This window comes from Anser cygnoides, chromosome 12 (genome assembly GCF_040182565.1).
Source record: "Anser cygnoides isolate HZ-2024a breed goose chromosome 12, Taihu_goose_T2T_genome, whole genome shotgun sequence".
Taxonomy (NCBI): Eukaryota; Metazoa; Chordata; class Aves; order Anseriformes; family Anatidae; genus Anser; species Anser cygnoides.
In genome coordinates, this window is record NC_089884.1 from 19,817,642 (window position 1) to 19,836,076 (window position 18,435).

General features: G+C 35.7%; 1 protein-coding gene across 15 annotated transcripts in view; it reads left to right on the plus strand.

The window, feature by feature from the left end:
- The window catches only part of LOC106039565 (uncharacterized), a 506,901-nt gene that overhangs the window by 92,017 nt on the left and 396,449 nt on the right, over positions 1-18,435 (plus strand). For 8 of the 15 annotated variants that reach the window (XR_010834540.1, XR_010834547.1, XR_010834548.1 and 5 more), the window contains one exon: positions 6,492-6,538. The exons of 5 other annotated variants lie outside the window; for them this stretch is intronic. The gene's annotated coding sequence lies outside the window, so the exon portion shown is untranslated. Of the gene's footprint in view, positions 1-6,491; positions 6,539-8,684; positions 9,611-18,435 lie in introns of those variants that run through there. 2 more of the 15 variants (XR_010834555.1, XR_010834557.1) reach the window with 2 other exon arrangements.

Here is an 18,435-nt window from a genome sequence, read left to right on the forward strand (position 1 = left end):
ATTGATTTCTGCACCTTTGTCCACATCAACAAATTTTACTATTCAGAGTATTGAACTGTGATGATGGTTTGTCATGGAAGAAAGGATACTCATTTTTTCAAATTTTAGAAATTGAATGAACTCAGATTTTGCAGTTGGACTTGATGATCTTTTTAGGTCCCTTCCAACTGAAATATCCTAATTTGGACCATATTGTTAACCTTACACTATCCACAGCATTGCTTTGCTCTAGCACTTTATATCACAGTAGTGTATTTAATAAAGTATTAAATTTAGTAGGTTGGAAGAGACCTCCAAGATCATCTAGTCCAACCTCTGACCTAACACTAACAAGTCCTCCACTAAACCATATCACTAAGCTCTACATCTAAACGTCTCTTAAAGACCTCCAGGGATGGTGACTCAAACACCTCCCTGGGCAGCCCATTCCAATGCCTAACAACCCTTTCAGTAAAGAAGTTCTTCCTAATATCCAACCTAAACCTCCCCTGGCACAACTTTAGCCCGTTCCCCCTCGTCCTGTCACCAGGCACATGGGAGAATAGACCAACCCCCACCTCTCTACAGCCTCCTTTAAGGTACCTGTAGAGAGCGATGAGGTCTCCCCTGAGCCTCCTCTTCTCCAGGCTGAACAACCCCAGCTCCCTCAGCCGCTCCTCGTAAGACCTGTTCTCCAGACCCCTCACCAGCTTCATTGCCCTTCTCTGGACTCTCTCGAGCACCTCCATGTCCTTCTTGTAGTGAGGGGCCCAAAACTGAACACAGTACTCAAGGTGCGGCCTCACCAGAGCCAAGTACAGGGGGACAATCACTTCCCTAGCCCTGTTGGCCACACTGTTTCTTATGCAAGCCAGTATGCTGTTGGCCTTCTTGGCCACCTGAGCACACTGCTGGCTCATATTCAGCTGCCTATCAACCAATACTCCCAGGTCCTTCTCTGCCAGGCAGCTTTCCAACCACTCATCTCCCAGCCTGTAGCGCTGCTTGGGGTTGTTCTGCCCCAGGTGCAGGACCCGGCACTTGGCCTTGTTGAACTTCATACAGTTGACCTCAGCCCATCGGTGCAGCCTATCCAGATCATCCTGCAGAGCCTTCCTACCCTCGAGCAGATTGAGACACACACCTAACTTGGTGTCATCTGCAAACTTCTTGAGGGTGCACTCGATCCCCTCAGCCAGATCATCAATAAAGACATTAAAGAGAACTAGCCCCAGTACTGAGACCTGGGGGACTCCACTAGTGACCAGCCTCCAACTGGATTTAACTCCATTCACCACGACTCTTTGGGCCCTGCTATCCAGCCAGTTTCTAACCCAATGAAGCATACGCCAGTCCAAGCCAAAAGCAGCCAGTTTCTTCAGGAGAATGCTGTGGGAAACGGTGTCAAAAGCCTTACTGAAGTCAAGGTAGACCACATCCACAGCCTTTCCCTCATCCACCCAGCGTGTCACTTTGTTGTAGAAGGAGATCAGGTTCGTCAAGCAGGACCTGCCTTTCATAAACCCATGCTGACTGGGCCTGATCGCCTGGTTGCCCTGCAAGTGCCGCGTGATGACACTCAAGATAATCTGCTCCATGAGCTTCCCTGGTACTGAGGTCAAACTAACAGGCCTATGGTTTCCCGGGTCTACCTTCCAGCCCTTCTTGTAGATGGGCATCATGTTTGCTAGCTGCCAGTTGACTGGGACCTCCCCTGATAGCCAGGACTGCTGATAAATGGTGGAAAGCAGCTTGGCCAGCTCTTCCACCAGTTCTCGCAGTACCCTTGGGTGGATCCCATCCGGCCCCATCCACTTGCGTACATCTAAGTGCTGTAGCAGGTCACCAACCATTTCCTCATGGATTGTGAGGGCCACATCCTGCTCCTCATCCCCTTCCACCAGCTCAGGGTACTGGGTATCCAGAGAACAACTGGTCTTGCCATTAAAGACTGAGGCAAAGGAGGCATTAAACACCTCAGCCTTTTCCTCATCTCTCGTCACTAAGTTTTCCACCCCCATCCAGTAAAGGATGCAGATTCTCCTTAGTCCTCCTTTCCATGTTAATGTATTTATAAAAACATTTTCTGTTGTCTTTAACAGCAGTAGCCAGAATGAGCTTTGGCCTTTCTAATTTTGTCCCTACACATCCTTACAACATCCTTATAATTTACCTTGTAATAAAGCAGTATAAAATGGATTTATGAATCTTTGCTAGTTGTTTTTAGGTGAACATCAAGTTTCTCAGGAATTGCTCTGAGGGAAATATGCAAATAGGAGAATACTTCAGGGGAAGTAGGCACGCTTACAGAGCTAGATCTTTTTAGACTTTTACAAACTTTCCTTAAAATAAATAAATAAAAATTATGAAGCTTCCACCAGACCCTTCAGGTTTTTAATTATGAACTGTTTAGCTGTCATATTTGAAAGCAACTGTTAATTTGAAAATGTTATTTTATTATGCAACTTATTGAAATGCTCAAATTGGTCAAATTCACAGGGAACATTTGCTCAATATTGGCAATTTTGAGAAGTTTGAATAACAAACTAGGAAATGATTTTATGTTCAAAACTATTTTTCATTACCATTTCATGTAAAAATATCTTTAATTTCCTGTTGCATCCACTGCTTCCCACAGAAGCAAAATAAATTCATATACAGTCATTGCTCAGGATGTTCAACATACTAGGAAACAAATCATGTTACTACTGTGGAAAAAAGGCAGTGCATTTTCTTCTGGTATTTATAGAGTGTTTAATTCTAATGCAAATAATGATCATTGTTTTAAAAAAGCCAGCTTATCTGGCTCTTAATTATCAAACTCATTTGTATTAGGAAAAAATGAATTTAACGTAAATATGTTTATATATATGTATTTGTAGTTTAACTTTCATAAAATATGCAATAAGAAAGAGAAATACTTAGATGTGATTGTCCATGCAAAAATGCAGGTACTGCTATTTCAGCCTCAAATTGAGACTGGATGAAGTGCTTGATCCTTTGAATTCCTGGAGGATGTGAAAATGGGATTGTGATGGTGAATAGATATCACAACAGCATATCTCTTGAAGGGTTGCATCACTTTAGCTTTGAAATATTTGCTTCAAGACTAATGCTATTCCATTCTATATATTACTGAGAACACTATTCATGCAAATATAAATCCAGTTACAAGTATCAACCAAAAGATCTTATATTTTGAGCTCTTCTAGCATTATTTCAATCAGATAATGCAGTATAGACTAGGCACACTAATTGCAGGCTCGCACTTGGCTTCCTGAAGAGCTCTTTATCATTTCATCATCAGCTAGCACCTCTTTTTAAATAGGCAGCTGGACCCAAGAGTGGTAAAAACTTTGTTATTTTCCTGTCTCAAAATATGGCCAAGTCATTTCTAGGCTGTCTGTTCTGTTAATAAACCACCAGGAAAGACATTATTTCATTCTTCATGGATGAAGGAGCATATTATATATGTGAGGCAAGCGATGAATAAGGAATGGAGAGAGAACTAGAACAGACAATCCTGGCAGTAATCAGGGCAAAAGTGATCTGTTGGAAAAGAAGTTACAAGTGTAGACTCTTACTGGAAAAGTTCCTTACAAAAATGTTCTTATTTTCAGAGAAGTCAAATGACCTCCAAAAATGTGGCTAGAATCTATAGAAAATGGACTTTGCAAGCCATTTCTGTCTTTGAACTGCAAAGTCTATGAATCTGCAGTACCCCCAGCTAAGGAGAATTCACAATTTCATTTTCCTGAGTCCTCCAGCATTTTAGAACTTGCTTTTTCTTCTCATCTTCCTAACCTTAATTACAGTATTTGATTTACTGTATATTTTTTTCCCTTTTTATTTGTTCTGAATACAAGTAGTGTCTTTCATACATGTAGCAGCAAGAAGGTGAATAACAATGAATAACAAATAACAGTGTGGCAAAATCTTCATTAGGCAAAACCCAGAAATGAACATTTTTAGCTAATGCAACCAGATATGGATCAAGAAGTTTGGAAGTAAAAGATACCTATGAGAATGTAACCATTTTGGAATGGGAGAATGTAGTACAGGAGAGAAACAAACAAACAAAACAAAACAAAAACAAAATGTTTTAGGCTTGTCCCATTACAAGAAGCATGAAAATCAAAATAGTAAGTTTGTGTCAGAAAAGTGAAGAAGTCCATGTCTTCAAACGCTGCTCTATCACCTCCCTAAACAGTAGAAGAATAAAATTGAAATAGATCAACAAGTACAGTTCAAAAATATTCAAGCACAGTCAGGATGTAGTAGAAAATTTAATGAAATGTTATGTGCAGTACAGTATATTAGAATCATCATTCTTGTGAATGAGATACCTGTTCTCACTTGCCTGGAAGTTTTGGAACAGTCTGAAAAAAAATAAAATAAAATTATGTACAGTTGAAACCTCAGAAAGTAATAGTTTATCAGAAAGTATGCAATTACTAGAAAATCAGGCTTCTGGATTGTGTAGGGAATAGGTTTGCATCACTTCAAATAGTAGCATTAATATGTGCCAACATTTGGATTCTGCCTGTTCATCTGAAGCCTGTCTGATCACTTGGACCTTCGCACACACTGCTTTTCTTGAAAGGCAATTGCAGCGGCATGTGGCTGTGTTTAGAGCACCTTGCTGTATTCACCTGCCTACCTGCCTAATCACCCAGACTCTGCTGATATTCATATTTTTGACTTCAATTAAACAAAGCTCCCACATGGTGCTCTGATATTTCTGGGTACCTCAACCAACATGGAATCTCAAAATAGACATTGTTCATGTTCTGTTAATTGAGAAACAGGAAGAATAGTAATTCAATTTACAGCTACAGAGGCACACCTTCTGTGTTAAGGTGAGTCTCTAAGCAGAAGGCATGTTGTCTCTATTCATTGAGCTGGAAAATGTAGCAACTAAATAGAAAATTGCCAATGCTGATATGCTTAAAATAGTTTCTATCTGAATTGTGCTGCTTTGTTGAGTGGCAGTCTGTGATAGCTAACCTCATCAAGTATGACTTTAGAAGCTAAGAGCAAATCACGGAAAGGATTATTTCTGTCACAAAGTTGCTGTAGCCTTTCAGCAAGTACTGCATTCATGCAAGCTGGTAAAAAATCATGGGTTTAAGTGCTATGCTATTTGGACCATATACATAACCATTGTGCGTTAGGTAAAAATAAAGACAGTTTGAAAAAGGCACAACTGTGATGAAAGACTCCCTGTAGCTCTTCTGAATTTCGAGTTACACATGTCCATGAAAAGGTGTAATTCTGCAAATGTGGTAATGTTAGTAACTGGATCTCTAGAGTCAAGTTAGCTGGACAGTTGTAGTTGAATATAGCAAAACATGTATTCATGTCGTCCGCTTCATGTCATCAGCTCTGTGGATTAAGAGAAGAACTTCAGTCCTGCAAGATTTCTTGTCATGCATTCATAGGGTAAACCTAGAATGAGGTTTCTAGAGACTTTTATATGAAGTTGTTTGTAGCATTGCACTGGCCTTTTGATATAAAGTTGCCAGAAAGGGAAATACACAGATTATATACGTAAATATTTAGTGATACATGTAAATATTTTACAGGTGTTTGGGGAGAATTGGGGGAAAAATGCCAAGTGTATACTGAAGAGTTTCAGTTGTGTATTATATGTGAATGCATAACTGCTACCTAATGGCCAACTTGTGGGTCAAATTCAGTTCAGAGGAAGCTTCTATCTGGCCAGATGTTGTCTGAATTACTTGCTAATAATTTAGAAAAGCTAATGTGTAGCTTATCACCAACTAGTAGTTACCTAAAGCATTCTGCATCTCTTACGTGATGGTTGGAGAAGTTCTCAGGTTTAGTAGTGTCCACATGTGTGGAATGAAACGCAAAATAGCTTCTTTCAAGATGTAGCCAAGAATCAAGTGAGCAGAATATAAATAAGTAACAGAATTCTCCACTTTGATACAGGGAGTTAAAATATTGTAAAAGCTAAATCTCAAGTAAACAGCTATGCTTGCTGATTTTATTTTGGTGTTTGCAAAGCTTTGAGTATGCAGATAAATGTGTGTGTCAGTCAGAGGAGCAGCTGCATTAGTAAGGAACCAGCTAGTACGTTCTCAAAAAATGAGAGCTGTCAACTGGGAGTTTTTCTTTAATGCAGTTCTTTTCCTATGTCTTGGCAAGTGTCCTGAGAAAATAAACATATGTGTATGCTCTCTTTACTTTGCATAGGTTTGAGTCTCCACAGGCCTCTCTGTCTTGATATCCATTTTCTTCAACAAATGCAGACTTTTTGTACAGAACTCTTGTCACTGTGGAAGATGTTTGTTCTAGTCTTGCAAGCCCCCTGAGGCGTGCAAAACTAGAGTCTAGTTATGGTAAGGGACAAAATATGCCGTTGAGCCGGCATCCTTATGTTAGGATGTATGTATATATGTACATAATATGGTGGCTTTCACATCTTAATGATATAAATAATGTTTATTTTCATACATATTTTATTTCTCATCCTTGTATGCTTACAGGAGCTGAAAACAGTATTGGAATAATCCTGCCAGTTCGGCATTCTCAGGTATGTCTGCCAACTGTAATGTTTGTCTGACAACAGAGACAGTAAAAGAAATGTGGCAGAACTGTTTTGATATTCTGGATGTAGGCAAAGTTAAAATAAAGCGATAGATGAGATCAATGTCATTCAAGAGCAGCACAATGAGACTTAAAGATTAAAAGAAAAGAAAAAGTAAATGAAGTACTTTGACTAGTACCAAGTGGAGGAGACTTTATTTCATCTTGTCTCACTTTGGCTGAAGCCTTTTCTAGTCATATCATATGTCAGGTTTATCACACATGAAAATATTTTAAGCTTTTTTGGGGGAAAGATAATTTTTGGAATGAGTTGTTTTAAGACATTATTAAAAAAATGTATTTAGGAATAGTTAGAATAGACCGTTTTGGGTTAAATGACTTTCTTTTGAAAAAAGCACAGATTCTTAAAAGGGAAATGCTTGGTATGTTGAACATGGCAGTTGATAAAAACATTAGAAATCTCTGTTTCCTCTTCAGCAGTGTCAATAATCAGTGTCAGTAACTACCTGGCTTCCATAGTTGTGGCTACGATGTAGTGTGGCATACAGGGGCTGTTGAGGGAAGATGCTTTTTTTTTTTTTTTTTAAAAAAAAAAAAAAGAAAGTAAAATTTACATTATTACATTTACATGTTGCATTCCATTTAGAATGAAAATTCTTTGTGAGTGACTTTAGGAACTGCATTCCAGTTTTTGATTGACTTTGTTATCAGCATAGAAGATTATTGTATATTGATAAATTGCTAATGTATTTCTGAATTTTATCTATAACAAGGGAAATTTGGGTGCTCAATACATAACCTTAGTAAGCTTTTGTTTTCAAGCTGAGGTTTGATTTACATTTCGGAAGTTTATATTCTTGCTCTGGATTTGCAAGCTGCCTTGTTAGTTTGTCTGAAGTTTATTCAACTCCAGGATTGTGATTTTTTTTTTCCATCAGTTTTGGTTTTGAAGGTTTGATAAAGTATTTTATTATTGAATATAATGTGTTTCTCAGATTTCAGCAAAAAGTAAACCATCTGCAAACTAATCAGTTTATTAGTTTATCAGTTTATCAGCAACTATTTAATTTCTTCTACCTACATAACAAAGCCACAGAGTGAGTTTGTACTTCAGAAATGTTGTAGCTTTATAAAGTCATAGTCATTGGGTCACTGGACAACCAGATCACCATTTCTCATGTACTTCAGACTTCTCAAATTTTAGCATTTATCTTCCTCCTAAAATCTTTCTGTTTAAAGAGATGAAATTGAAGGCCAGAATATTAAAAACTAACATCATAATTTTCTATTAAACCTGAATTTTAATTTGACAAAAAAGAGTACAATTCTTGAGAGGTAGAATGTGAATTATGTTTCCACATTAGAAAAATTGATCCCCTAAGGCTCAGTGATGAAGCCTCTAAGCACTTCAGAAAGCTTACTTTAATCCATTCACTGCATCCTTAGAATATACAGCATATAAGAGAACCAAAAGCCAGGCATACAGTCTGACTTGAGTTTTGTGGGGATTATCTTGCATGATTTTAATGCATTATGAATGTACTTAATGTTCCATCATCTCTTATTAAAATATCTTAATTTTGGTTTTATGGTATAAAAATATTTTTAATGGTATGACAATATTTTTAAACAGCTTTTAGCATATTTTCAACCTATAAAAGCTGTAGCTAGACCTTAAGTTCTTTCTACTGCATTTCTTTACCTGCAAATTTATGCTATCTAATGTCTGTTTGGCCTTAGCTCTTGCATAGCAATGCAGTAATATCTTCTTACAGTGCCTTTACAGGTCTTGGCAATAGACTACTGCTTTACAAGTAATTGTGGTGACTTTACTGTTTTCCTCTGCTGTTCATCTGCAATAGGCAATGCTTATATTTCAGCCATTTTAATCTTACACACTTTATAAATTTTAATATTTTTTCATTAAAATTGAAGGTCTGAAGAGAAATTATTGGCTATATAGAAACAAAAACATTGATCTTAAATATAGTACTTTGGGCTGAAGAAATAGGCCAAATGCTGTATGATAAAATGTCCATTTGTTGGAGTGTGGCACACTTGAATAAAAATTTATACAAATAATCAAGCTAATATTCATGGTATCTAACCATTCCCTTATCTTTTCTCACTAGATATGGTTGAACCAGAACGACTATGAGCTTGGTATAATGTGCAGTTGCCCACACTCTTGATTTTGTCAAATTTAAATAAAACTTTCTGCAAGAACTAATCAATATCTGGAGTAATTATATTATAAAATGTACCTTGCAAATGTGTTACAATTGGTAATTTACCGGTAGTGGTGTTTATAGTATTAGATGTACCTTGTAAGTATTCCAGCTTCTGTATGTATCATTTGTTGATGTGCTTGGTGGAAGGGGAAGAAGGATAATAAAAGAACTTTTAGTTTGTACACCTTTCCACCTAATAAGAATTAAGGCTTCCCTTAAGATATAACATATAATGGAGCAAATTAACATTCTGCTTTGCAGCTGATTTTAAAGAATAGTGGCTATTACCACACTGTTAGAAATACTTGGTAATCCATCCTGGATTAAGATCCTTGGTATAGATCAAAAAGACAAGTTTAGAAAGGACTGGCTACCTGCCTAGATTCCTTGCTGTATTTCATCTGTTTCCACAAAAATATTGTAATGAAGGAAGATAGTAGGATTTATAGAAGTACGGCTTTTTGAGAATGTGCATTTTACTTAGCAAGCTTCTAACGTTTTTGAAAAACTCTGAAGTAAAATTAATTTCTCAGAGACACTGTCTGTAACTGTAGTTGACTCAGCATATCTCTAACTCATTTTCCATGTTTAGAACAGACTGTTGACAATGTTCTTCCGTGTACACTCTCAAATGTTCAGTATTTTAACACGAATGTGTGCACATACATGCATGTCAGAATGTGCAGATGCTTTCATTATGTTAAAAGAAAGTAAAGCTTGTAAAGTCAAATATGAAAAACAGAAAAATGTTGAGATGTGGGGTTGTGTGATGTTATGATCCAATACATACATTTAATGTTTCTATATGCATTTTGCTTTGGAATATATTGTCTTAAAAACCTGTGCATTTTAATAATTTTATCATTTACCATAATGAAACATTTATGAAATAATATGATTTAATAGAAAACATATGAAAAAAAATAGAAAATGAAGAAAAAACATATTTCTTAAAGGTTTATCCATGAAAGTCACAAAGATACGGTCCTGGTATACTACACTACTGCACCTTTTAATTACATAACACTTGCAATATTCTGAGGGATATGGAATGAATAATTATCTTAAGGCAAGCAGTTTTGTTTCTTCTTATTTCTGCATGTGATTTTCCAAGGTAAAGGTTCACTTTCTGACAGTAAATATCAGGGATGTCATTCCAGTCTTGGTAAATCCAGAGTAACTGTGAAAAAATAAATGGAGTTAAGAAGAGTAATAACTTTGCACAAGATCTTGAAATTACAAGGTAAATGATTATTGGGAACTATCGCAGATTACATAATGAATTAAAAAAAAAAAAGGTGTTAAATCTTGAAAGAAAATACAGTGATACTGAATGTCATACCTCATAAATCTTTGCTGAAAAAACGAGTCTCGTGTTTACAATTTTAACTCAAAATCATAGCTCTTAATGAAAGTTCTAGACAGAAAAACCTTATCTATAAGACAAATCAAAGTTAGTTTTCTTCCTTTTCATTAACTGAAACAGGAGGAGACTGTTAAATAAGTCGCATTTGCCATAAGAAACCTAAATAGAAAGCCAGAGTTTTCTCAAGAAAGGAAGAAGAAAAGGGGGAGGGGGGAACCTGAATTACCTAGGCAGGCTTTGTATTTCATTTATCCAGTAATTACAACTGACAGGTTCTTTTTCTCATTTATTCCCGAGATGGTTCTCCTCTATGTCACCCTATCTGTGTCTCTTTTCTAGCAAGTTTCAAATCTAGGTAGATACAAACAATAAGCAAGAATCCCACTGCAGAATTAAGCAACATTAGCCACGATTGTTGTGGCAGCTTCATGCAGAAGATTCCATTTATTATTGTATAAATATAAAATGATAATCAAGGTCAGGTATAAACTGTCAGGACTATGGCTGTAATAAATGCAGAGGATCAGAAAATTGCATCATAAAGAAAAGATATGGCCTTGTTCCAAAACCAAATTCATACCACCACAGCAAATTAGAAGAGGGTATTTCAAGAACATTTGCAGTAGGCCACACTTACAGAAGATAAAGTGACACGTCTGAAATTATCTCATTATTTTTCCTGTTTATTTTAATTTGATATTATACACACTTGTCTGTAAATATCTATAATTTTAAAATAATTCTTCTAGAGTTTGTTTTTTTCCTAAAGTTTTGCAGTTTTCTCTACCCATGGAGAAATTTTATTACTTACACAGTGAATAATTTGTGGAAACAGAGTACAGTGAGCCACAAAGTTCCCCAAGGATGTCTCTTTCATCAAACCAAGCAAATTCTTACATGGTGAAGATTATTTTTTAGGAGGTTGTCTTTCTGTCCATGAAACATTGCGTGACTGGTATTAAGACAAACCCTGCCTGCATATGAAGAAATTAATTTACCAGCAACAATGAGCTGAGTTGATAGAATTAGTCTGAAGTGAGGGGAAACAAGGATATATTCCATATATATGTAAGTTCAGGTATCAGCAATGCAATGACTAGAATGCATCTTAGGTGGAAATATAAAAAGGACAAGGAAGACAGAAGTTGCTTTTTCAGGTTGATTGAGAATGGAATTCTCAGCTACTGCTGGAAATGTAATGAAGAAAATTCTAATGATGAAGTCTGAAAGACATCAAACCAGTCTCTGTCTCTGGGCTGTGTCAGCTACAGAAGACCACTGCAAAAGATTCCTGGAATCAAATCTGGTCTTAAAATTCATGGAAAAATTATGTGATCTATCATTTAAGTCTTTCCTTCTTTTATTTTAACATAATTGAAGGATCAATTGTACATCTTATAAGGAATTATGAGTGTTTCCAATTGGCACTCTTCTCATGATTGTTTTTTCCTACTTCTTGTTTTTAGAAAAATTATTAATTCATTTTTAACACTTGTGATATTTGTATATAAAAATATATACTACGTCATCTATGCAGATGTTTGCATTGGATACCTTTGGAAAATGTATAAAAATTAGTGCATCCTTATGCCTTTTTTTTTTTCTCTTTGCATTTGTGACCTTAAGATTTGATTTTTTGAAACTAAATTTAACAAAGAACAATAAAATGGTAATTATGCTCACTGTGAAGGAGAGTTCAGAATCAAAGTCAATGCCTGTCCATTTTCCAGGGTTGCTGAAATTCAGATATTTTTCCTGTATGCTCTTCAATAGGACCTTAAAAATAAAGATTCTGAGTCCAAGTAAATCCTGAAAAAAATTCTAAAATGTATTAGGTTTAAGCTGATCATTACTGTATTTGAAGTGGTTGGTCACGTGATAAAAGAACAAAAGGAGCTGATATTTCACAATGTTCCCAGTAGACAACAAGGTAATTCCACCTAATTAAAATTTATATTCCACCTAATTAAAGCTTAATGTGGCAAAACAGGAAGGCATACTGCAACAAAGTAAAATTCAATAATTTTTCCAGGTTATTTGTATATTATTCTCTTTATATTTGCTATAAAATTTGCATGTTTGATGACTGTACCTAGAATAGTCATGTACACACTACAAATAGAAAATAAATGTAACCTCAGCTTTCTGGCAAGAACGACGCCATGCAAAAATGCTTTAACTTCCTCCACCTACTCACGCTATAGAAGCAAAATGACTGCAAATTTACTCCACTTGCATTGTTGTATGAACTGAGTCTTTGTGTAAAGAATCATGAGCCAGCATTCAAGTCATGCTCAAGGTCAATTCATTTACATTCAGTAATTAAAAAAGGTATATTGAAATGGAGTGAATCCTGAGTGGTATGCATGAAAGCTCATTTATCAGGCTATTACGACAAACATTTTATGCTATTAATGACTTTTCCTTAAAACATACTTATGCACTCCCCCTTCACATTTTAAATTTCTCTACCTTGTAAGTTTGATTCATTTATGAAAAACACTACTTAAAACTCCACTCTCAACAACACACAGAAATTCAATGCTCTGCCCTTCTTGTAGGAAACTTTACACGTGATGTATCATTATTTAATCTCTTGCATAAGTTTAGGTTAAATGTTCCAGGTATCTGTTTTTTATGATTTTATTCGATTAACCATATTCTTTAAAAGAGCCACAAAAAGATTAACAGCTCATTTTTACTCTTGGAATTCAGGCTTGAAATACTTACCATTGCGAGTTTAGTTTTAAGCTAAAGAGTCAGATCTCAGCGTTTCCCCTTTCTTTAGAAACTATTATGTATTAATTTGAAAAAAGTTCCTGAAGGATCGTAGATAAAATGGTGTTCATATAGGCTTGCAATAATACAAAGAACAGTGGAAATCACTAAAAAACAAGTAAAAGGCTTTCCTTCTTACAGGATATAATTTAGGATATAAACTAGAAATATTTGTAAGCTCTGGGTTGTGTTATGCTCTTCATTTAGCAGTCAGACAAGGTAATGTAACAGTACCTGGGACTGAAGTTCTCACAGTCAGAATTTTCTGCTGTATTTTTCTTTTACGATTTTCTCTCACTACTGAGACACAGGAGCTACAGGGGAGAGGAATCACTATTTATAGTATGAAAATAGTTCAATGGATATTATCTTTCCCCAGACTTTGAAATTTCAGAGGTTATACTGGTCATCACTGCCATGTCCTTTTAAAAGTAGGTTATCAGAATATGTTAATATTTTGCAAGTTCCCAGACCACAAAAGAATATCTTAGTTTGAGTCCAGAACATCCATTTTTAATGCAGCAATGTACACGACAGTGCTTTGGCTTTAGGAGGTTCTTCTCTCTAAAGGCATCAAATAATTTCATGTGCCAAGAACTTCCCTGCATCAAACTAAGAAAAAAATAATTCTCAAAGCTTCAATAATTATTTCTAAAAACTGTTTTTCGGATGTTGGGAAGAAACTGAGTTTTGAGTTCCGAGCATTGGGGAACTATTTAGTATAGGACAAAGAGATGTTAAAATTAAACAAAGGAATGCTCATTCATGGTGGTAATTATCTTTTTCAGAGGAACAAGTCTTCCTATTTCATCAGCTCTAGCCACTAGCCACAGGACACCTCATGTTTTCTTCTGGAATTCTTTTGGAATTGAGGTTTCATTGCTTTATCATCTGTTCATATTTATTTCCAAGGAATCCTTCATGTTGATTTCTTTCTTTTCATTTTTCTGGATTTCATCTCTCTTTCTTATTTTCTTTCTTTTTTATTTTTCCTTTTTTTCTTCCTTTTTCTACCTGTGTTCTCATTTGCTAGTATCACATTTTGCAGCTTTTGTCATCCTGTTTACTAGTTTGAAATACTTTTTGAGCCCAACAAAGGGAAAAACAGGAAGTGAAATGGAATAAATATTCCAGTATGGGTTGCTTTCATCTCAGCTTTTTGTCCTGCATGCTGCAGGACATCAGCCCTAGAATCACAGAAACTATATGAGCCCAGGTTATAGCGATTTCCATGTTACCTGTATGCTAGACTTAGGTGATGACCACAGCATCTTCTCTGGGAAGAGAGAAATTTAGTAGTAGAAATTTATAAGTAGTTTGTGTTTACTGAGAAGTTTACAGAGAACATTACTGTTTTCTTAGGCTGGCTTTTGATGGTGTGTGTACTGGCATTAATCATTATCCAGGCATTCAAAGATTTTTGGTAAGTTTTCATTTATGCTTGTAAGGAATTAATATCTTCCTTTCTCTACATATCATCCTAGAAAACAAAACCAAAAAAAAAAAAAAAATCAGAAAATCCATTCTCCTTACAATATAGCAACTGTTCTATCACTTAGTGGCCGCTGTTATAGCATCTTTTAGGACCTTAATTACATCTCTTATTCTTAGATGTTACTCCCATGGTACCCTGGAAAAAAAGTTTGAAAAGGAAACATACTGAAAGTGAGTTTATTTTGCCTGACCAGTGCTCAAATGTATCTGTAACTCATGATGTGGACCTGGCATGTATTGCTTTGTGATCTCATTTCACAAAACCGAACTCATCTCTGGCAATATTCTGCTCTTATGTAAACATTGTGCACAAACGCCAAACTGAAAGTAACTTTCTTGTGTAGGCTATACACTGCTTCATCATTCTCCTGGTTTCATTGGAGAAACTGACACGTTCTCATATAAGATGAGATTGTACCTTTTCAGCCTCAAAAAAATAAAAATAAAATAAAATAAAAAATCACCAGAAAAAAAAAATCATAGGTATCCAGGTTTCACTTTTTCTTGTATGTATGTTGACTGTGAGGCAGTGTTACACAGTATCTTTCTATGTCAGCAGAATATTGTAGTGCATTCCCATTTGGCTACCAGTTTGGGGTGTTTCAGGACAGCCAAATGACTGTCTTTATTTTAAACTCTGTTGGAGTACCACATAATCTTTTTGGCCAGCTTTGCTCCTAGATAGTTTTGATGAAGCTCCTAATTAGTTTTTTTTGATTTATCTGTTTAGGAAAGAGATTTATTATAGTAGCACCCACTTGTGCCGCTTTCAATTAAAAGGCTGTCAGCACTTTCATTATATAGCTCTAGTCTTGAAGGAGAGAACCCCTCCCCATCTGACACTTTGGATTATTTGTGAATGACTCAGGAAGTCTGAAGAACTTGCCACTTAGCCTAAAACTGACTGGAAACGGCATACCTATTAACTAGCCATCACTGCTATAAGGTATGCCTGGTCTGTTGTTCTTTTCTTTTGGGAAAAATTTAAGGAATTGAAAAATTAGGAGCAGGGCCCTCAAATGTTTTTTTGGGGGAAGCTCACGATGCTGCAGATAAAAGAATAAAAACTCCAGCAAAATAAGAAACAGAATTGCATTTTTAGAAGTTCAACATTTGTGTAACTTCTTCATAAACCTATATGTATCTGTCGTTGCCTCAAGAAGAATTTTTATATGTCAGTAGCTGAGTCTGTATTCCTCGTTTTTGGCATATGATCTGCTTCTAAAAATCAGATTTTCTAAAATACAGATACGCCCTTTGCTCAAACTAAGATGTAAACTCTGTATTCAATTTAGGGTTGTAGCATGTATGAAAAATCTCAGTTCACACAGTGTAGGTGATTCTTGACAGCGTTCAGATCCCATGCATTGACTATATTGTATTCTCAAGCAAACATTTACAGGCTATCTGAATTTCTCAGCAATTTTGATTTTGCAAGAACCCGCAAAATTGAACTTTGGCTACCAGCATAAAACTTTTTTCTTTTGATGAGACATTTTAGTGATTTTCTGTGTCTTTCTAAAAACCCAGGTTGAATCCATGGCTGCTTATAGCTGCTCATGTGACTTGCTCCAGAAACAGCTGTTTACTGTTGGGGGAGGGGGAGCTCTAATATGCTGCTGTGAAAATTTATGTATGTTTTATGAAAGGACATATAGCATGCTGGGAGACGATATGAATATTACTGCAAAACAATAATTCATTTTTTTTTTAAGACTCTTGAAGTAATGCATTATTTTTACTTAGCTATCAGTGCTTTTAAGATTTATAAAAGGGAGGTGGCAGAGAAGGAAATGGGATTGTATTAGACCTCGACTTGCATTTATGTATTTGTGAAAGACTGTATGTATGGTTTATAAATTCTGGTAAATCTAGTTCCTATCACTCATCATAACATAAACTTTATTTTTTTCTATCTAGTCTTTTTGACTTGTTTAAATAGACTTCTTCCCCCCTTCATTTATTTCCATTTTCTCTGTTGATAAATCTGCTGTCAGTAATAGTAGCTTCTCATCAACTTCTGCCAGCTTGTACTTTTTTTTTTTTTTAATAGGCAGCTTGTAATTGGCATCATAAAGTGAAACCAAACAGCAGTATTTTGTCATTGGGGGGAAAAAAAATTAAGCACAGGGTGTTCTGTTGCATTGCTCCTGTTCCAGAGCTCTTGGCCTTCGGAGGGCAAAGGTAGATCTGCTGTGGTTAGTTCTACAAAAAGCAGCACAACACACTTTCACATCAGTGTTTATCAGAAGGGAGAGAAGGAAAGGCTCTTGTCTTTGGACGTGTAAACTGAAGTTGTGAACTACATAATCTACTTAGCTGTCTTTGATCTGGAAGCTGTTTTCTGCTGAAGTAGATCGGCTCCTTGGTAAAACTCTGGATTTTCAACATAAGACAAAAATTTCTTTTAAAAACCCTCACCATCCTCCCATCTGCCACCAAGCATGCAGGTTATAGTGGATTGTTAAGGTCATGTTTATCAATATAGACTTCTAAATCAAAGAATGATGCTATGTGTGTCCTGAAATAATTGTTTTATTGCATTATGGCAATGTACTAATAAAAGACAATGAGTATTTTCACATATTTAAAAAAAAAAAAAGAATTAAAACCACATACACATTTGGAGTTGCCCAGTACAATATAAATAAATTTGAATATAAAATTTGAATATAAAACAATTTGAATATGATCTGGTAACTGTGACCATTAAGTCCAGAGGAGATGGGAGATGACTTGCACACAAGTCAGTTGAGAGAAGTAACATATTACTGACACTGGAATTTACTGTTGTTACTTCTCTTGTTAAAATCCCATTCTACCAGCTGGTAATGATTAGTGCCACTTGATTAGTGCTTTTGAATTTTGCTGAACTTCAAAGACTGGGACGTGCTTTCTGATCTGATATGTAAAAATGAGAAATGATGTTGGAAGTTATTCTCAGCCAGATAGAACACACAGTTACCGTCTTATTGCAATGTAATATATCATCAAAGAACAGATAAACAAACCCTCTTCTCATTTATCTACTTTGTACAAATTAACTCTTATCCTTGACATCTAAAGGTGAAACAGTCAAATACTAGTACTTAGACAATAATAATGATAGTCTATGTATATAAAACCCATGCTTTGCACATCTCAAATACATTTCTATGTATGTGGTTTTGGTGTGTGTGGAATATTTCATGATACCATTCTTCTCCCTCCTCACCTCTTGGAGTTGATTATTTTAGAATAGAAATACACACATGAATTAAGCTACAAATTCGCTTTTATGCAGTAATTAGTTCATTCTTTCCAGCACTGCTTTTTCTCTATTATCTTTCTAGCTTTTTGGATGTCCCAGCTTGCTGTTACATCTCTGATTCATAAGAAACGTGCAGTTTTGACAATGAGCAGTTTTAGTACTGTGAAAAGGTCAACACCAACACACAGCCATTGCTTTGTGTTACCCAAGAAAAAAATATCATGTACCCCTTTATATGCAGTATTAAAAACGGAATATTGTACTCCAAAAGAATAAAGCTGTTGCCCTTAATGGGAAGTGGCAATTGTGGTTTTCAATGAAATACTGCCAGCACTGATCCAGAATAGCAAGAACTGATCCTTGAAATACTATGGCCTGTAGAGCCTGTGCTACAACTGAGAGATTTCAGCATGATCAGCTATGCATTGGCTAGTACACATTTAGCCAGGGCAGTCGGTTTGGATTCGGAAAGTCTAAGATTGGACCATTGTATTGCAACTGGAAGGCTATTGCAAAAAACATTTTGGTAATAAAATTTAATGAACAGCTAGAGATATATCTTTTGCACATTCTGTACAATTTTGGAGTATAATTGCTTTCATCTTATAGTAGTCTGGGGTGTGTGTATTTGTGCTTGCCTATCGTGTGCAAAAACTAATAAATTTTTCAGAGGTGAAGAAATTATTATAAAAGAAATGCATTTTAGAGATCTAATCCTCCGAATTTAATCATCTTACTCATTGAAGTAATTAAATGTAAGTTAA